The sequence below is a fragment of the Schistocerca piceifrons genome, chromosome X, assembly GCF_021461385.2.
Source record: "Schistocerca piceifrons isolate TAMUIC-IGC-003096 chromosome X, iqSchPice1.1, whole genome shotgun sequence".
NCBI lineage: Eukaryota > Metazoa > Arthropoda > Insecta > Orthoptera > Acrididae > Schistocerca > Schistocerca piceifrons.
In genome coordinates this window covers 686,080,672-686,103,105 of record NC_060149.1, presented here as the reverse complement: position 1 = coordinate 686,103,105, position 22,434 = coordinate 686,080,672, and the positions used below count along the sequence as shown (strand labels likewise).

The 22,434-nt window shown below is 42.4% G+C and overlaps 1 pseudogene; it reads right to left on the bottom strand.

Moving 5' to 3' along the window:
- Positions 1–6,151: 6,151 nt before the first annotated feature.
- LOC124724028 lies at positions 6,152–6,270 on the bottom strand (annotated as a pseudogene).
- Between the last annotated feature and the right edge of the window lie 16,164 nt (positions 6,271–22,434).

The following is a 22,434-nucleotide window of genomic DNA, read 5'->3' as shown; positions in this document are numbered from 1 at the left end:
CGCACTGATTACAGATTCTAGACCACTACCAGAGGTGTCTCTGCGGACGTGACATTTAAAATTATGGTGTACACCGTCTTGTGGAACTGAATGTACCTTAAGAGCTATCTACGAGCAATTCTTGATCTTAGATACTGTGAAAAAGTCTCTTCTACTGGAAACTTTTTGCTTTCCTTATTTAGGGAAGTGGTAGCATGAACGAAAACAAGAAAAATGTCCATTAAACATGTGCCCTAAAATGCATACCTTAAGAGCTATGAGCACTTGTTCATTACAGGGTTTGTGTTGTAAAGGAGCGAAGATGAACAAGTGCTTATAGCTCCTAAAGTACACATTTTAAAGCACATGTTTACTGGATTTTTTGTTTTTTTGTTTTTTGTTTTGGCCCATACTACTACTTCCCAAAATATGGAAAGCAAACAGCTGGCAGCAGAAGAGATTTGTTTCACACTATCGAAGATCAAGAATTTTTCATAGCTCTTAAGGTATGCGTTTTAGAGCCCATGCTTACTTGACTTCTTTGGTTCGAATGATCATTCCCTATATGTCCCTGAATATTGACCATCAATTGTGAAACACCCTGTATATTTCGCATGATGGGTAGTTTTTAATAAAGCACTTGTTTTTCCTTTATATTTCAAAGACGCTGTGTTAATTTTAATTCCAAATCAAGTTTGAGTTTAAGGCTGTTATTTTCTCTTACGGCACTCGATAGTTCCGTTACCGATACACTGTTATTTTAACTATCACTGCTTTTTCGGTCTTAAGTGCGTTTTGCGTTTACTTACGAATCATCTCCTGTGGTCGTTATGGAAATATGGATACACAACATGCCTGTACATTATGGTGTTTATAGATTAAAAACAGCATTTCTTTATAAACTTGGTGTGCAATTTACAAAAAGTATTTCTACCTCTTGTTTGCATATGCTGCAAACCACTGCTTTTTCCTTTGTTGATAGCGATGGTTGAGGTCGAAGAATCTTGGCTGTACATTACACTTCAAAGTTTTCTTCTTTGTCGAAATCAGTTTTCCTGAATCTTCATTGACATTATTTCCGCTCACCTCACTTTGTCGAACTTCTCAACAGAAATGAAACAGTAGTTAAATGTGTTCTGTACGCAACACAGTGTTGAATGTACATGTGTGTGTGGGTGATTATGTGTGCACGGGTTGTGAGTGTCAGTTAGAGAATATGTGTTATATGCTGAGCAGAGTTGTGACTAGAACGCGGTGGTGTGGTGAAATAAGTTTTGGTGGTGGTGGATGAAATAGTGATTGTAGGGAAAGCAACTGGGAGTAGATGGCAGCGGCGAATGGTAACTGAATTGGGAATTGCAGTGAATGGGTGACTTATGTAAGGGTGTCGTCATATATCTATAAACACGGAGGAGACAAAAACATGGGATAGCGATAAGCACAAGTACAGATGTCCATAGTAACGCGTACACAAAGTATAAAAGGGAAGTACGTTGGCGGAGCTGTCTTTTTTGCTCAGGTGATTCACGTGAAAAGGTGTCCAGCGTGACTATGGCCACACAATGGGAATTAACAGACCTTGAACGCCGCCTGGAAGTTAGAGCTAGGCGTATGGAACATTCTATTTCGGAAATCGTTAGGGAATACAACGTTCCGAGACCACCGTCTCAAGAGTGTACCGAGAATACCACATTTCAGGCATTACCTCTCTCCAAGGACAATGCAGTCTCCGACAGTGTTCACTTAACGACCGAGGGCAGCACAGTTGTCAGTGCTAACAGACAAGCAACATTGCGGGAAATAATCGCAGACATCAATGTGGCGAAATGTAGCGTTAATGGACTATGGTAGCACATGACGGAGGCGACCCTTTGCTAGCAGCAAATCATCGCCTGCAGCGCCTCTCCTGGGCTCGTAACCATATCGGTTGGAGTCTAGACGACTGGAAAACCGTGGCTTGGTTATATGAGTTACGATTTCAGTTGGTAAGGGCTGATTGTAGGGGTCGAGTGTGGTGCAGACCCCACGAACCCAGGAGAGGCGCTACAGGCTATGTCGTACTGTTAGCAAAGGCACTTGCATCGATCGTCTACTGCCATAGCCATTAACGCCACATTTCGCCGCATTGTCCTAACGGATAGGTTCGTCCCACATTGATTTCTGAGGTTATTTCATCCAGTGTTGCGTGTCTGTTAATACTGACAACATGAAGCAAACGCTGCTGCTCTTGATCGTTAAGAGAAGCCTGTCGACCACAGCGTTGTCCGTGGTGGGCGGCAATGCCTGAAATGTGGTATTCTTGGCACACTCTTGATACTGTGGATTTCGGAATACTGTATTCCCTGAAAATTTCCGAAATGTAATATCCCATGCGTCTAGCGCCAGCTACCATTCCGCTTTCAGAGCCTGTTGGTTCCTGTCGTGTGGCCATAACTACGCCGTAAATCTTTTCACATGAATCACCTTAGTACAAATTACAACTCTAAAAATCCACTGCCATTTTATGTTGCGTACGTGACCCTACCGCCATAGTCTTGTGCGCATATCGCTCTCCCACGACTTCTGTCACCTTAGTATACTGGGTGATTTTTTCCACCCTGTAAAACTTTTAGGATTGATCGATGAGAGGATACAGAACAAAAAAGGTCTGTCTCACACTTAACATCGGCCACGCTGCATGCGAACAGTGTCAAAAGCAGCGTTTATACGCTGCTCCAGTGTCTCCACATCTGCAATGGGCTCTGTATACACGATACTTTTAAGATGGCCCCATAACCAGAAGTCACACGGGTTGATGTCCGGTCAACGAGCAGGCCACGCAACTGGACCCCCTCGTATGATCCATCGACCAGGGAAGAGAGGATTGAGATGCATTCAGACGTCAACGGTGAAGTGGGGCTGGAACACCATCATGTAGTAGCCACATGACCCTTCGAATCATCAATGGAACTTCTTCCAGCAAGGGAGGCAAAGTCATCCGCAAGAAACGTCGATAGTTCCAGCCTATTACGCGACGTGGAAGGAAGAGTGATCCCAAAATACGGTCACTAATTATCCTCGCCCACAAATTCCGGCTGCGCCGATGTGGACGATTCACTGTTTCCATAACATGTGGGATCTGCATACTATCCCACAGATGACTGATATGAAAGTTGAAGATACCACTCCGCTTGAAGATATCACTTCGCACCATCTGTGAACACGATGGATGATACAAATCCCGGAATCATGGTTGCATGATGAAGAAACCAGAGACAAAACTTCTCCCGACATGGAAACTCTGTCTATAGTAAGCCCTGCACTCCCTGCAAGTGATAAGTGTAGTAACAATACTCATGGAGAATGCTTAACACGGTCGTCGGGCTTACGCTGTAATGGAGGGTCAACTGCCTGGAAGAGACACGGCGGTCACCTCCTTCCAAGTCTGGTGTCCGAACATTTCGGGTAAGTGCTTCATGACTTCCTGCTTCTTGAAACAACCCTGTCTCAAACGGCGAAACACTGCTGCAAACATTGAATGCTGTGATTGTTGTCGGCGGGGATAGGTCTCCTGATACAACGTTGCTGCTCGTCGCACGTTGCCATTTGCCTTTCTTAAGTAAACACCATGTCGGCAAGCTCTCGATTCGAATATGGAATCATTGTGTACAACGCTGGATCACATCCACAACAAGGTGAGTCAGCAAAAGAAATGAATCGGACACCACATTACCAATTACTGTGGCAGGAGAGGGCGCAAGGGCATGACGTATGAGAAACAGTATCGCCCTCTAGAAGGAAACCATGCATACTGCAACTGTGGCTGCATGCGTATTAGAGCGCAGTGTCTGTAACAAAGTAAGATTGAATAAATGCTCTCTAGTATTGAACTCATGTATTTCCTAACATAAGTTCATTTGACCTTTTTTGTTCTGTATCCTCTCATCGATCAATCCCTAGAGTATGTATTCGTTGGAAAAAATCACCCTGTATATCTCTGGGAATTACAATTACGAACAACGTAAACTGGAAGGATCACACAGGTAATTTGATGTAGAAGGCGACGGAAAGTTTCGTTTCATTGGCAGAACACTCAGAAGATTCCACAGGTCTACTGAAGATAATGCCTACAACTACGCATATCTGTCCTCTTCTGGAATATTACTGCACGATATGGGATGTTTACCTAATTGTATAGACGTAGAAAAAGTCCAAAGAAGGGCAATTCGTTTTGCATTATCGTGAAATAAGGGAGAGAGTGTGCGGAATATTATACGCGAATTTGGATGAAAGTAATTGAAACAAAGGCGTTTTTCATTGCGGCGGGATCTAAAAACATTTCAGTCGCCAACTTCCTCCGAATTTGAGAATATTTTGACGATGCTCACCTACCAAGGGAGAAATGTTCCCAGTAATAAAATAAGACAAATCACAGATCGTACGAAGAAGATTGAAATATTCCTTTTTCTCGGACATTTTTCGAGAGTGGAACGGTAGAGAAATAGTGGAAAGGAGGTTCGATGAACCCTCTGTCAGACACTTAAGTTTGAAATACAGAGTTGTCATGTAGATGTAGATGTAGATGTAAGACTTCCGCTCAGTGTTCATGACCCCTGAGAGACTAAATTGCGTCTGCAGTGAAGAAGCTGATGTTAATACACGGACGTCGATGACGAAGTCGAGTGTTGAGATGCTGTATGTACTCCGTAGAGCAACATCGTTTCTGCAGCTATCAATAGCAGAAACCTTTCGTTTGACAATTTCTATGGTTTCAAATATTCATTTAAGTGTTTTCTTAAAGCTCCAGTGATCAAATAGTTGTTTCATTTCAAACTGTTCCTTGATCCCTGAGGATGTCCTATCAACTGGTTGCTTCTCTTAGTCAGGCTGAACCACAAATTATTTTTTCGTCAGATCGATACAATACCTATTCATTAATTATTCAGTACATTCATTTAATTTTGAATCTCCTTCTGTAGCACCAGATTTGAAAAGCTCCTGCTCTCCTCTGTCTTAACGGTTTATGGCACTAGTTTCACTTCCATACAAGGCTACACTCCAGACAAATAGATTCAGAAAAGAATTTCTACCATATAAATTTATATACCATGTTAACAAATTTTTCTTTCTCAGAAACGCGTTATCGCCATTACCTTTCTGCACTTTATATACTCTCTCCTTCAGTCATCGCCAGTTACTTTCCGGACCAAATAGCAAAACTCATCTACTAGTTTTACTGTCTTATTTCCATTAGTAATTACCACAGTATAACCTGATTTTATTCGACTATATTCCATAACCTTTAATTTACTGTTGTTGATGATCATCTTATAACCTCTTCAGCAGACACTGCTCATACCGTTCAAATATTGTTCCAACTCCTTCACCGCCTCATCCGGAATTACAATGTCATCGGCAAACCTCATCGTTTTCATTTCTTCTAGGTAAACTTTAATTTCTTTACAAAATTTCTCTTTTTTTTTACTGTTCCTCGATGTACAGATTGAATAACATCGCGAAGAGTCTGTAACGCTATTTCGCTCCCTTCTAAACTATTGCTTCTATCTCATGCTCCTCGATTCTTAAAACCGCAGTCCGGTTCCTGTACGAGTTGTACACAAGCCTTTATTTCCTGTAACTTACCCCTGCTAGCTTCAGAATTTCAAAGAATGGACTCCAGTCAACATGGTCAAAAGCTTTCTCTAAGTGTGAAAACACTATGAACGTAGATTTGCGATTCTTTATTTTCTAAGGTAACTCTCCAGGTCACTGTAACGATGGGTGTTCCTACATTTCTCCAGAACACAAACTGATCTTCCGCGAGGTCGACTTCTATATATGTTTCCATTCTTCTGTAAATTATTCTTGCCAACATTTTGTAATCATCACATATTAAAATGTTTGTAATTATGGCGCAATTCTTCCCATATGAATATTGTGATATATCCGGATGACGGCTTTCAAACATGATAACTGAGGATAATAACTCCATCCGAACAGACCTCGGAAGGCCCAACGGTTCCGACCAACCGCCGTGTCATCCTCAGCCAACAGGCGTCCCTGGATGCGGATATGGAGGGACATGTGGTCAGCAAACCGCTCTCCTGGCCGTTGTCAATTTTCGTGACCGAAGCCGCTACTCAGCAATTAAGAAGCTCCTCAATCGACCTCACAAAGACTAAGTACACGCCGCTTCCAACAGCCCTCGGCAGACCCGGACGGCCACCCATCGAAGTACTAGTCAAGCCCGACAGCGCTTGACTTCGGTGATCTGACGAGAAACGGTGTCACCACTGCGGTAAAGCCGTTGGAAATAACTGAGAATAAGTAGTCGAAAAGCTAAACGACATCTATTGAAAGAAAATGTGAATTTGTCGTTCACTGAAACCAGAAGGAAACAGTTGTAAGCATTACTGCGTGGGAGGCCTACATAAAAACTCTCCTCCTCTTAATTTGTTGTGTAGGTTTCAATGGCGGTCGAGAAGTATAGTCCTACCTACAGTTTGTACTATTTGCCTAGTTAATGAAATGGGTATAAAACTCAGCTGGAAACTCCTGCAGTTACTTTGCACTCCCCAGGTGGGTGAGCACCTATCAAATTAATTTTGTTGTTGTGGTCTTCAGTCCAGAGAGTCGTTTGATGCAGCTCTCCATGCTACTCTATCCTGTGCAAGGTTCTTCATCTCATAGTATCTACTGCAACCTACATCCTTCTGAATCTGTTTAGTGTGTTCATCTCTTGGTCTCCCTCTACGATTTTTACCCTCCACGCTGCCCTCCAATACTAAATTGGTGATCCATTGATGCTTCAGAATATGCCCTACGAATCGATCTCTTCTTCTAGACAAAGTTGTGCCACAAATTTCACTTCTCCCCAGTTCTATTCAATACCTCCTCATTAGTTATGTGATCTACCCATCTAATCATCACCATTCTTCTGTAACACCACATTTCGAAAGCTTCTATTCTCCTTTTGTCTAAACTATTTATCGTCCACGTTTCACTTCCATACGTGGCTACACTCCATACAAATACTTTCAGAAACGACTTCCTAACACTTAAATCTATACTCGATGTAGTAAATTTCTCTTCTTCAGAAACGCTTTCCTTGCCATTGCCAGTCTACATTTTATATCCTCTATACATCGACCATCACCAGTTATTTTGCTACCCAGATAGTAAAACTCGTTTAGTACTTTAAGCGTCTCATTTCCTAATCTAATTCCCGCAGCAGCATCACCCTATTTAATTCGACTACATTCCAGTATCCTCGTTTTAAGGATGGATTATGCTTACTCTCCACTACACGGGACTCTTAGAGCCACTCCAGCAGTCTGAATACGGAGACTATTGTAGATTGGAACTGAGAAATTTGCAGGGAAAGTTGGGCAACGCTATGATTTTCCACTTACTTCTGGGTGTGTGCCAAACCATCCCTCTGTATTCACTTCATCCTTTCTTTTCAGGTTGATGAAATATTCTGAATGATTCCACAAAGACGTGACACTGAGTAATGAAAATTCGTAGTTTGAACCCAGTATTGATGTTCGGCGCCTATGTCACGACTGTTCTCTTCTTCCACGTTCCGATCAGTTTACCTCTGGCACCACGGAAGTAATGCGGGAAGGCAAGCTGCAGTAGCTTCTTGTTGGATTAGAGGTAACGCGCTCGACCTCTCATGGGGCAGAGGCTTGAGACGTCGCTTTGTGTCCTACTGGGAAACACTGCAGTTTTCAAGACATTTTCTTCCTATTTTTTATTCGATTTACAAATGCCCCGAAAGAAATTCAGTAAAGAAATGGTAACATAAGACCATAATTAAAGATCTGCATCATACGCCATCCTACATCCTCGTTTCAATACCTTGCGTAAGTAAGCGTGTGGGTCTCCTTACTTCACAAGAAAGGATATGGAAGGACTTAAAGGAATGATTAATGTCAATGACTTTTATTTTGTTCATCATTTAAGGAAACATTATCGCAGACAAAAGTTATGGAAGCTGTAATCACTCTGTTTTCAGTAACCATGGACACCACGAGATCTCGAAGAGGATACCATACCAGCAGAGGGTTCGAAACGTTGATCGTATAGATGAAATTTGACATGACTTAACAAACCAGAGTATTTTTACCTTCAATAAACACACTGACTAACAACTGTCTGTGATAAATGTGCAGGTGAAAAAAATGATTCAAATGGCTCTGAGCACTATGGGACTCAACTGCTGAGGTCATTAGTCCCCTAGAACTTAGAACTAGTTAAACCTAACTAACCTAAGGACATCACAAACATCCACGCCCGAGGCAGGATTCGAACCTGCGACCGTAGCGGTCTTGCGGTTCCAGACTGCAGTGCCTTTAACCGCACGGCCACTTCGGCCGGCGTGCAGGTGAAAAATGTATGTAAAGCAGAACTGTACGATTGTTTATACCCTTATTTTTGCATCTACATCTAACGAGATACATTTTACTTCTGTTACTGTGTGAAGTGAATAATTTGTTTATCATGTTTCCTTATAGTTCTATTTCCACTACCATGTTTTCACATTATGGCGAGAGTCCCAATGTGCTGCCTGCACATGACACCTGATGCGCATATCAAAAATGCGCAGTACATTATTGCTACCTGACGTTTGGGTAAGCTGGTTTTGCAGTTACTTTCTCTTTATGTTATGGGAGCCATCACGGCGACAAATGATACTTATTGCATTGGACACAACTAGTACAAATGTGAAGATGGCTTTAGAGGCCGGAAACGGTTATGCCCACATGGATCATTTCCCAACAGCGATGAAATCAAATAGTTAACTTTTTCTTTCATTCCACATACTTTCGTCGTAAGCTAATTTGATAAGTGCATTTCACTTACATTTTCTGGTACATTTTAACTATGGTGGTGGATTATATGCAACAACGATTCTCACGTCGTATCTACACGAACAGTTGTTGCATGCCTAACTTTGCCTGCCCTTTGTCAAAGCTTTATGACGCATGCCTTAGCAGTTATTAGGTTCTCACACCCTCCCACACTCGAAATCTCCCAAAAATCATCTCTATAAAATCCAGTAGAATCTCTCTTGCGTCACTTTCATTCGGCTTATGGTCATCTAAATTCGTTCATGCAACACAAAGTTAGATAATCTGTCTGTATTTCCGTCAAAGAGGCACTGCGGCCCTTTCACTCGGCATATCATACTCTTTTTCCATGGAAACTCACACTGTAGCTATGAATAGTATTTTACTAGCCAAAACGAGAGCAGTAGCATACGCTGTTGCTGTTGCTGTTGCTGCGACACGCAGTGATCACCTCGATGCCGGTGACCGTAGTCGGTGCCTGCGACCATAGCGTTGGGACGCGGGCTCACGAGCATGAAGGCGTTCAGAAGTGAACACCCAGGCTGGACCTCTGTCGCAAAAATATTATTGCGCTAGCTTGCCATTTGTGGCGTGCTATTGTGTGAAATTGTGATTTTTTTCTTACGCTAGACATATAATTTTAGTACACAGGCGAAATGCAGCATTACGAGGGAACTACAACGCGCATATTAGCGCCGACTACCGTAGGACCACTAGCAGACACGACATCGGCGGCTCTAATACACGACAACATTTCCTCCAGCAACTTCCGCATCTAACACCGTGTGATGTTTGCCACTTACGGACTGCTTATGTCTTAACCACGGTGGAAATTGCCCGGCGACTTGATGATTATGTCGAATACGGCACTGTTTCGAAAGCTATCGAAGTGGCATACTTTAGAAGTGCAATTTAGACTTTAATAGTGATTCATGTTATTTCTCCACGGCTGTTGTATGTAATTTAAAAAAGTGTGCCATTACCGTCAATATGATACAACGCAGTAACATCGCTGTCGGCGATTGCTAGAATCATGTAATGGTATAAGCGGTAATTTATAATCTGTAGGTAATGGGTTCGAGTCCTGCTATTTCTACAAATTCTAATTCGTTGAATGAATTTTTAGTTTATGGGAACTACGTCCATTCTTTCCTCGAAATATTGACAGTATACATTTGTATGTAACTTCCAATGCTCGCTTTAAGAAGGCAAGGACGAATTGTCTCAACCAATTTACATCATATAAATACGTTTCCTTTTGAACATGACTTCCACCTTCTACTGATAACTACTTTGGATTTTTAGCAGTTCTGTACTCTTAAGTGTTAAACACGATTTCAGTGATACATTCGTACAGCTACAGATACACAAATTGTGATACTTCTTAGGCTAAATACTTACTCAGTCCTATCAGACGGAAAGACCGACCTGAGTCATACTGTGTGGACTTTGTTTTCGAACCTCTTCCTATCTTGTCAATGAACTTTTCTTATTCAGGAATTGTATGATCGTTGTTCCTTAAGACGTTTTATAAGAAAATAAATACCTTCACCTACACCGAACGTTAAAAGAAATCTTTTTAACAGTACTAACCAGCTTGTTGCAAATTGGTTACTGGCATGTCCCTTGCAGATGGGGATTTAACTGTCTAAGAGAGAAATCTCGTAGAAGGGAAGGAGGAAAGATAAGAAACCTCCCACTTTGAGAGAATATGTGATTTTATTTCAGTGAGTCCAATATCAAGAGAACGAATAATAAAGTCGGAAGCACGAGCACGCTCTTGTGTGAGTTGTAAAAATCTGCAGTCCGCAAGCATTTCACATCAAATTGCTGTTACCGTGTAGCTGTAGAGCCCAGTAAGTCAACTACGTATTGTTAGGTGAGAAAGAGCACTGTAGACAGACTTCGCCAAATCTGACTGAATAGTAATTGTACGGTCGCTGAGTCGCATGTTACGTTTCCCAATGGTATTTTATTATTCTGTATTATTGAAGCTGGTACTAAATTTCAGTTTATTGAAACGATATCACTTGATCTATTATTGTATTTTCTTCCTTATACTACTTGAAATAGGAAACTATGAGCAAGTCATCTGGAAACAATGACCAAGACATTTAACGGAAGACAGTAACATGCTCTGGGTTTTCAACTGGCATTGATATTAAGTTTTAGCGTTTTACACGCGTCCTTGCTACTATGTTGGAAGTAAATAAGGTAATGCAGCACCTTTTCTGTTGTCAAGTAACGTCTTCACCAAATGATTTTGGTATATCTCGAAATAAGAAAGTTTTGAAGGGGTTAAAATTTCCAAATGGCTTCTAATCGAGACTATGATGGCGAGAATCGTCTTCACACCCGGCTCACATGAGATTTGAAGAATAATAGGCATGTAAGAAGATTGCTGATAATTAACCAGTTAATACAGATCGAGTTTCTCTTTACGAGTCTTATTTATAAGATATTTTTAATCATAGTGTCAGAAATTAAGTGCGGATAATCTCTTTTTAATCATAGTGTCAGAAAGTAACTGTAACCGATTTGCAATTAAAACGGCATATACACTGGTTTTAGCGGTTATATCAGTACAGTAAAAATACCATTGGATTTTGGGTTTTGTGGAGGTATTGATCGTATCGAAAATACACATTACCTGACAAAGGCAGCTGTTGAATGTAGATGCGGTCGAACCAACTTGAAACAGATCCAGAAATTGAATGTACTGGACAATCTGTACTACACTTCCGAGACTCAGAACGCTTCAACAGTGTCTCGCATCTTCAATTACAACTCAAATTATGAGTGTTACATACATGTTCTGGTGGACTGGCTGAAATCTGATTGTGGCAAGGAATAGGCTCGATTCCCACATCAGGCACCCACTTTTAACGCGTACGATCCGATCTTCTTCCTCTCTGGTAAGACAGGACGACATGTCACACCTTAGTTCAGAATCCGTATTAAACATGATATGCATTCGCTACCGGCTGGCGCAAAGCTAATTTAGGTTGGGGCATATAGCGGTGGAAGTCGTGGCAAGCAGAATCTCTGTCGTCAGTAACCTTCCTTACACCTGAAATTTTATTTTATGAACCAACTGATCGTGTAAGGACTCTTATTTGACCTGAAATTGAGACGTTGAATATTTTTGTGTTGGACTACAATTCTAACTCATATCTCCCAGTTCCCGTTATTTGGCTCTCTCAGGACGACACAGCTCCATCGTTTCGTTCTTTTCCCAAAGATCGCAAACTCCTCTAGGTTTCCACGAAAGGATGTATCAGGATTCGAAACTTGGTCCAGCACAGAAGCATTCGTCATTTCATTCAAAGCCTTAACATGTACAAACAGAACTACCATTGATAAATAAATTTTATGTCTAACGCTTCTTCGTGTATTGTCACCAATCACGATAGACGCTGGTTTCAACTCCCATGTAGAGAGTGAATTTTTCATCACGTCATTTCAGATTAAAAGTTTTCATCACCTGATTTCAAATTCCAACACTCCACTTCCAGTTTCTGGTGAAACACAGTTACATGGAAACGGCTTTCCGTTTGTAGTTAGCAACGAAAATATGTGCTGGTTTCGACTCCCAGTCAACAGAGATTTTCGAATAAAATCTTTATGACTTCAAGCATGCCAGTCCTAGAAAATAACACGACCTCGTGGGCATATATGCGGAGTTGGACTCCCAGTCAGCACAAAACCTTTCGTAGCGCTCTTTTTAGTTAGACATGAGCACATGTCGCTGCTGTGGAACAAACAGTCGAGATTCATGGTCAGAAAACAAAGGCGGAACGTGACGAGTTCGAATTTCATTCAGATAAAATAAATTCTACCGTGAGGTTCCATAGAGCGCTTGAAGCTACTAACTACCTTTTTTTTAACTGGTTACTTCAATAACCACTTTATACAAAACCATCCGCCGCAGGAACGACAATTAGCAAGGCGACGTCTCCGCTCTGGGTCGTATACAAGGTAGGTTCCCTTCGGAGTATGCTGACTAAATAGCTGCACAGTTAGCAATCAAATACAACCGCTCGCTTGTCGAATGATCCGTGCCTAACGACTGAAAAGTTGCGCTAGTCACACAAATGTTGAAGAAAGGATATAGGAGTAATTCGTTCAATTACAGACCCATAACACCGACATCGATTTCCAGTAGGATTTTGGTAAATATACTGTGTTCGAATTTTATGAATTACTTCGAAGAATACGATTTCTTGACAAATAGTCAACATGGAATCAGAACATATCGTTCTTGTAAAACACAACTACTTCTTTATTCTCAGGAGGTAATGAGTGCTATGGACAGGGAACGCCAACTTCATGCCATATTTTTAGATTCCCAGACAGCTTTTGACACCGTTCCTCACAAGCGACATCTGATCGAATTGCGTGCCTGCGAACTATCATCTCAGTTGTCTGAATGGATTCGTGATTTCCTGTCAGAAAGATTACGGTTCGTAGTAACTGACGGAAAGTCGTTGAGTAAAGCAGAAATAATATTTGGCGTTCTCAAGGAAGGCTTATAGTTCCTCTGCTGTTCCTGGTCTATATGAACGATGTAGGAGACGTTCTGAGCAGCTTCCTAGACAGTTTGCAGATGATGTCGTCGTTTACCGTATTGTAAAGTCGTTATATGGTCAAACTCAACTGCAAAATTATTAGACAATATATCTGTACGGTGCGAAAAATGGTAGTTGAATACAAATCATGAAAAATTTGAATTCATGCAAATGAGTACTAGGAGTAATCCTCTAAATTTCGATTACACGACAAACCACACTAATCTAAACGTTGTGAATTCAGTTCAGTAACTAGGAATTACAATTATGAACATCTTAAATAATGTTGTGGGGGAAAGCGGACCAAAGACTGCGATTTATTGCCGAAATTCAACAGATCTACTAAAGATACTGCCTGCAGTACACTTGTCCGTCGTCTTATGGAGTATTTCTGCGCGGTTTGGTATTCCGCTTCAGATAGAATTGACGAAGGACTTCGAAAAAGTTCGCATAAGGGCAGCTCGTTTTGTATCATTGCGAAATAGGGCAGAGAATGCCACGGATGTCATACGTGAATGGGGATGCAATAATTAAAACAACGGCAATTTTCGTTGCGGCAGTATCTTCTTAGAGAGAAATAATCATCTTAATAGATTAACAGAAATCAGAGGTCGCATACCCGTGAGATCTTCGAGGGTGGAATGGTAGAGATTTAGCTTGAAAGTGGTTCGATAAACCCTCTTTCACACACTTAAGAGTGAACTGGAGAGTAATCACGTGGATGTAGATGTAGAAGTAGAAAACATTTTCGACAGCAATAATTTTTCGAATTCTCATAGAAATTTAAGAACGAAATATTGTCTCGAATTCTCTTTTTCGTATAAATATTTAATTTTGAGTAAGGGTCGCAGAATGATGTATGTGACAAAGGTTTCTTCAGATTCAAATGAGTATGGTAATACTTTTGATGTGTTGCTTATATTAAGCTTACAAGCGTTAAGGACTGTCTCGTCTTTAATAACACGTTTCCTAATGTTTGGAATATTGTCGTAGTAATTTACGTCTTGATTGATTCCCATACAGTGGCAATTTCTCAGCTAGCCGCTTGTGGTACGGAAACCATTTTGCACAGTCAAACGAATGTACCCAAAACAGATTAGAGAACCTGCAAGAAAGCAACGCTATATAGTCTGCATGAAAATCAGGCGAACGCAGATCAGATCGTTCAGATACTTTTGAGCATGATACTACCTTTCTGCAATCCTGATACACACTTATATACTCGCGCCACAGTACTTTTGATCCATGCTAGAGGAACCAAAACGCAATATCGCTGCCTACTCATAACATGAAGAACGGAATGGTAATACACTTACACATTTGAAGGGTAACAACACCAGAAAAATTCACACTGATTTGCCGGGAGTGTACGACTGCAACATACCACCGTATGTTACAGAGTTTGGGTGGCGTAGATACCTCCAGTTTGGTTAAACAAATCTAAATGACGAAGAACGACATGGCACACCACAGCTCTGTGAAGAACCGGAAATCAGCCTTTGTGCTGGAAGACAGGTGTACCATAATCGAGGAGACAGTGGAAAAATATTAAATCAGTCATCAGTCAGAATTCAACATCTTGTACGACGTTTTAAACACTGCAAAGGTCACCGACAACTAAGTACCCCAAGTGCTCACACATACTCAAAAACCCCGCCGAACGGGGGCAAAGGTTGCAACTGTGTCACGTCAATCAAGATGCCTTATTTAGTCGCCTAATCACCATGGAGTGGACATGTACCTTCTGTATCATTATGACACAGAGACAAAGGAGCAAGGCCAGCAGTGGAAATGCGAGCGTTCATCACAGCCGAAAACATGTGAAGACACATCCATCGTCGGCTAATATTATGCTCAATGCTTTTTGGGACAACTGTGGTGTCGTGCTAAGAGATTACGGTGCTAAGGGGGAACTGTCACAGTAGCTTACTACCGTAATATTCTAACTAGTTTATGAAGCTGCCAAGAAGAAGCGTCACTGGAAGATAAGAGTTCCGTGCGGATGCTTTGCTACGTGTAAAGGTCCCAGCTCGTTTTGCAGAGGACACAGATGCACATGCCGCTTCTGTGGCGCATTAAATTTTGTCTCACTCCCCCGTATTCTCGTGACACAGCATCTAATGACTTCTTCCTCTGTCCTTCGGTGAAGGAACTATTACGTCGCAGGCATTGCTAGAATAACGGAGAGGCAATTTTCAACGTGGAATTTCTTCCTGAACATTGAAAATGCAGATTTCTACAGCCATGTTCTCCGGTAAGTAATCCATCCACGGGAAAAATGTTTCGCACTGGAGGCTGAATATACACTGCCGAAAAAAAGAATCTGTACACGCTTTTAGATTTTCGCAATTAACTCAAGATTTATTGTTGCGTGAATGCATATGGAGTACATGATATGTTTACATTTACAGACAAATGGTTCAAATGGCTCGGAGCACTACGAGACTTAACATCTGATGACCTCAGAAGTTAAGTCTCATAGTGCTCAGAGCCATTTGAACCATTTGTACCGACTGCTGGTTAACATCCCCTCCAGAAATACCAAAAGTGAACGAGATCTGTAGCTTTTCGCACCCCAGTCCATAAGGCCCGTGGAGGGATCAGCGTGTCTTCGAAAAATGGACTTTACGAAACTCCGCTCACCAGGTCTACGTCGTACGCACAAACGACCATCACTTGCGTGCAGGAACAATCTGCTTTCATGGCTGAAGACCATGGAGCGTAATTCCAACTTCCAAGTAATGCTCTGACGGCAACAGTCGAGCCGTGCACATGAATGGATCGGGCTACAGGAGTGATTGCATATATCCCCACTGTTTGTAACCGGTTCGTGACAGTTCATGTTGACATGTCTAGTCTCAGAAGCCCTCTTATCTGTGCTGTAGTAGTTGTACGATCTGCCATTGCTGACCTTAAAATACGATTATCTTGGCGGGCGTCTGTACTGCATGGTCGTCCAGAATCATGTCTACGGGTGTGAGAATGTTCACGTGACCACTGATACCAGCATCGTTGCACAATTGACGCAGCAGATCCAACTTGTGTGGCAATTCTCCGAAAGGAGCATCTCACCACTCGGAAGACCACAGTTTGACCCCTTTCAAACTCTCTCAGATGGCTGTAGGAAGCACTTGTGCCTTTCCGTAACATGGTTGCCTGTTTGCTTCACTTGTTTGCACCTCACTGACCCTCCTGGCTGTGAGCATTCCCTATTATAATATAGACACAGGTGGCACTCTGGTAGCTATGCCACTACGCTATCTCTTGGCTGAGAATGCTCAAATCGTTACAAGTGCAATTACTATACCCCAGGTGGCGTATGCCGTAATCGGATCAAAATCTGCGTCCTCTTTCCACGTGTACTAATTCCTTTCCCGGCAGCGTATATAGTAGAAGTAAGAGCATCATCACATATCATGGTTGTAAGTTACACTCCTGGAAATGGAAAAAAGAACACATTGACACCGGTGTGTCAGACCCACCATACTTGCTCCGGACACTGCGAGAAGGCTGTACAAGCAATGATCACACACACGGCACAGCGGACACACCAGGAACCGCGGTGTTGGCCGTCGAATGGCGCTAGCTGCGCAGCATTTGTGCACCGCCGCCGTCAGTGTCAGCCAGTTTGCCGTGGCACACGGAGCTCCATCGCAGTCTTTAACACTGGTAGCATGCCGCGACAGCGTGGACGTGAACCGTATGTGCAGTTGACGGACTTTGAGCGAGGGCGTATAGTGGGCATGCGGGAGGCCGGATGGACGTACCGCCGAATTGCTCAACACGTGCGTGAGGTCTCCACAGTACATCGATGTTGTCGCCAGTGGTCGGCGGAAGGTGCACGTGCCCGTCGACCTGGGACCGGACCGCAGCGACGCACGGATGCACGCCAAGACCGTAGGATCCTACGCAGTGCCGTAGGGGACCGCACCGCCACTTCCCAGCAAATTAGGGACACTGTTGCTCCTGGGGTATCGGCGAGGACCATTCGCAACCGTCTCCATGAAGCTGGGCTACGGTCCCGCACACCGTTAGGCCGTCTTCCGCTCACGCCCCAACATCGTGCAGCCCGCCTCCAGTGGTGTCGCGACAGGCGTGAATGGAGGGACGAATGGAGACGTGTCGTCTTCAGCGATGAGAGTCGCATCTGCCTTGGTGCCAATGATGGTCGTATGCGTGTTTGGCGCCGTGCAGGTGAGCGCCACAATCAGGACTGCATACGACCGAGGCACACAGGGCCAACACCCGGCATCATGGTGTGGGGAGCGATCTCCTACACTGGCCGTACACCACTGGTGATCGTCGAGGGGACACTGAATAGTGCACGGTACATCCAAACCGTCATCGAACCCATCGTTCTACCATTCCTAGACCGGCAAGGGAACGTGCTGTTCCAACAGGACAATGCACGTCCGCATGTATCCCGTGCCACCCAACGTGCTCTAGAAGGTGTAAGTCAACTACCCTGGCCAGCAAGATCTCCGGATCTGTCCCCCATTGAGCATGTTTGGGACTGGATGAAGCGTCGTCTCACGCGGTCTGCACGTCCTCACGAACGCTGGTCCAACCGAGGCGCCAGGTGGAAATGGCATGGCAAGCCGTTCCACAGGACTACATCCAGCATCTCTACGATCGTCTCCATGGGAGAATAGCAGCCCGCATTGCTGCGAAAGGTGGATATACACTGTACTAGTGCCGACATTGTGCATGCTCTGTTGCATGTGTCTATGTGCCTGTGGTTCTGTCAGTGTGATCATGTGATGTATCTGACCCCAGGAATGTGTCAATAAAGTTTCCCCTTCCTGGGACAATGAATTCACGGTGTTCTTATTTCAATTTCCAGGAGTGTATATCTGTAATGTCTCTTATATGTGCTAAATATTTATTTTGTGAACGTAAAGAAATTAAGTACTTACATTTGCATCTCAATGCGTCGGGGGTCAATTGTCCACGTGGACTGTAGGGTAATGATGAACTGTGAAGAAGTTGATGGCTCCTGAGCCGGCGCTGCCACTGCTGGTGTGGGAGGCGTGGGTGGCGGAGGTGGACGTGGCAGAATCGGCGGCAGTGGCCTTCTCCGTGGCAGCGCAGTCGGCTGCTGCAGCACGATCGCTACTGGCAGCGCCTGCAGCACAAAACCCACTACCTGCTGCAACGTATAATCCCAAATCTAACAAAGTATGCGAGTCGGTGTTGGTGTCATTCAAGCCTGCTCAGACTTCACACACCTACGAACTGTGACAAAGCAACGTGGCCCAATTCGTACTATTTTCCAATCGATTCACAATTGTGGGTATACCATAAAATACAACTAAATTTTACAACGTCCGTATTGTAGAGAAATGGAACACAGAATTTTTTAGTGAACAGAACAATTTTCTCCACCAAATCGTGTAACGTCGGAAAGGAATTTTTTTCCCTAGAAAAAGTAATATGACTTTATATATGTATACGAGAACAACCAGAGGGACCACGAGCACACATTTCACTGAAAATTTCCACGTTCAGAAACTGACTAGTAAAGCATAATAAATGTTGTAGTACATTGGCTACATGAATAGCCAATAGCAGACAAAATGGTTTTACTTTTGGATAATGCATTGAAGTTATGGACCCGAACATAAAAAAAAATATGTTCCTATATTCACGAGGTGATACAAAGCAGATTCTCTGATGTGAGAGAGCGTTTACGTTCTATTCGATACACTCAACCCAACGGAGAGATTTTGTGCAGTCAAGAAACTCTGTCGTTTATACTTCGCCAATCGAAATTGTTTTCAAAACAATGATCACAAAAGTCTTGGCGCTGGTGAATAGGGGCTCAAATTTGGCAAAGAAATAATGAATGTCAATTTTATAAACGGTTCATATTGATTGTATATTGTTGTCTGTATCAAATAGACTGCAGATGAAAAATTAAAACTTTGGAAAAAAGAAATTCACCATTAACATAATCTAAGCACATCCCGTCACATTGATAGAGAGTTCTTACCAATTCCTATTAACAGTCTTCATCTTATTCACAATTGTTTACAAAGTATTAAGACACGTACAAGCAATTTTAACAATATTCGGGATGTCTCACTGGGTTTATCATCGTTTTAGGAAGTAGGGTGAATCTGAATAATATTTAGAATTTCGGGATTTGCAGATCAATACGAAGGCGAAAATAAACATTCATTAGAAAACACTGATGAGTGTTCCAATTCTTACACTACAACTGGCAGTCTTTTAATTTTTGCTCTCAACTGAACCTCAAGCACTAGATTACGTATTATTGGTAGCTGGAAATCAACTGAAAATGTCAAATTTTATCATAAGTTTGTATATTTGTCGCTTATTCCTGTATAAAATTTAAATATTATTTTTTGAAATTGCAACCGCTGTAATTGTATAATTTTCTTTGTCTCTCTGGTCTTGGGGGAATAGGGGAACGAAATTCCGACACGATGTTAATCTGGATTCTCAAATTTCTAATGGTCTTCATGAGCTGGCTTCTAATGAAGAACGCTTGATCTCGTCATCAGGAACAGTTGTTATTCCTTACGAGTAGTAGGTGATGACAGTTGTGCATCCTTGGGAAGAAAATTGGTTGTGTTTATATGAATAACTGTGTTTTATTGTTCTGTTGACACATTGTTGGTTTGGAGATGTTTCATCTCATTAGATACGACCTTAAATGTTTAATTTGAGATTGTCTTTCATTTATTAAATTTCATCTGATTCACCTTTTTGTGATATTCAGTTGGGCAGTTTTTGTTGTGCAACTATGTACATATAAGCGATGTCAGACACATCAAATCAGTCAAAAAGAAATAATTTTAAGTCGCAGTACCGTAAAAAACGTTTGTGATAATGATACAATTATTCCGTTCCAAACGTGAAAAAATATCCAAAGTCTTACATGCCTACGGAACTAATGATTACCGAAGTCAGTTTCACGTATACAGCAGTGAGTAATTAGCAGTAGTTACCTTCACAGCATTACTGGATTCAACAGCACGCGCTTCTGCTACGGAGCCGTTCAGCGCCTCTGCTTGTGTATCATGCTGCGGTTGCTCTTCCTCTTGATGGCGTTTGTTAGTGCCAGAAATCTGATCCTTGCTGCAACGTTGCGTTTCTTGTCTTTTCTCTAATTCCTCAAGCTTGGCTGCAGTGCAGTTTTCCTTACCCTGCATATCAAGGTGATCCAGGGAAGTGCTGTTGTTGGAAATAGCACTAGTGACTTCTTTGTCGGAGTGCCCCGTGTCCTGACTCTGAGAATCCATCTGTGAAGAGCAGGTCCTGCAAAAGATATTAAGTCTCTACTGTTGCAATTCTGCATATTTAGAGAAAATACTTGGTCTATGTCAATGAGAGATACGCAGTAGATGTCAAATATAGCAACAAGGCAAAGTTTTAAGAACCTCACTGGATACAATCTGAACGAATCAGCGTGACATTTTATTGACATCGAACTGGAGTCGAACATGATCCATTACAGCGATGTATACATCAAGAACCTCGAACATAAATAATTTTTGTTGGCTCACGTAGTGAAACAGTCGCCTTATAATGGAATTAACATTAGAATGACCACTGTAGAAATTAACGCTGACACGCAAGCATAAATCCATCACAGTTGCAAGATACGCCTGAGGTACTAATAAGCATTTCCCAGTTTAGCAACGAGGCTGCAGAAAGCAGTATTGACAACGAAGAGGAGAACAGGTCGTTCCTTCCCTCTCAATACTACGAAAGTTAAAGTCTTCATTTGTTTGGCCATAGTGTCCGTAGTTGCTTTACAATTCTTTAGGGTATTTTTGTTCTGTTGTGGCAACTACAGAAATGGGTGATTTTTTTCAACAGGCGTGTTTCGCTTTATTGAGGTAAAGCATCATCAGTGGCCTGTAATTAAGTTATTTACATTTTGATTTCCTTTTAGATCGAAAAACAGTTCGTTAAGAATAAATTGATTTACACTTACGATGATTTTCGGTTGATTCCTTTCTTACATCGGGAAATGCCTTCTGCTAGCACATCGTTGTTTCCCTGCGTTAGACACTGATAATTTTGGTCTAAATTTTAGATGTTTTGCAGCACTATGCATTGCTTATATTTTTCGCAACACATTTTTATGCACACCACTGTATTCTGTTTGTTTTTGTACTTCCAATATGTTTTGTGGTGTGTGTTTTGTAGTGTTTGCAACATAACGTTTCCACTGCTTTGTCTTTTACCTACAACATTATTTTTGAATTACATTATTGTATGTGTGTAATTTTATTTAACTATGATTGTGCGTATTTATGGAATGTGTGAGAGTAGAGAAGGAATAGCAATGGAAGAATTTTTTTAGGGTTGGGGGAAACCATGATAAGTGTAACACCTCGTACACTATCAGAGGTGATGACAGTCGGTCGCTGTTTATTCGATATGTGTTACGTGCGATCCGTACACTTCTCTGTCTACTTTTGACGAATGTGTAGAAAGATGATAGACGGCAATGGTGTGTGGAACGACGTCACTGGGGACAGGTATGACATGATGGTAGCATTTTGGTTCGCCGTAGACGGAAAGAGCGGCATTAAAGTTACTGAATTTGCACGAGACATGCAGTGCCAACTCAAGGACTTACGATGTGGTGTGCTATCCACTGTTGGTGCGTGTCCAGGGCACTGTGACCAGTGTGACCTACGTGAATAGCCTCCTGCGACTCGTAGGCATATCCTTTCTGCACAATACCCCGGACGCGATTTTTCAGTAAGACAATGCACGACCAGATGTTGCTGCACGAACACGTACCTTCAATGCGTCACAGGATGCCAGCTTTTTGCCCTGGCCCACCAGAACAGCAGCCTTATCACCAATCAAAATGTGTGGTATATGGCGAAAGAGAAGTTTCAATGCCAACCACCACAGATGGACTTTGGAAGCAGTTGAATGTATTATGTATGGCTCTACCACAGGACGCCATTCGGGGCCTAATACGCGTCGATGCCATCACGCAGGGGACAAGGTATCAGGGTCCATGGCGGACCCTGTGCCCACTAGGCGACAAAACACATGCTGAA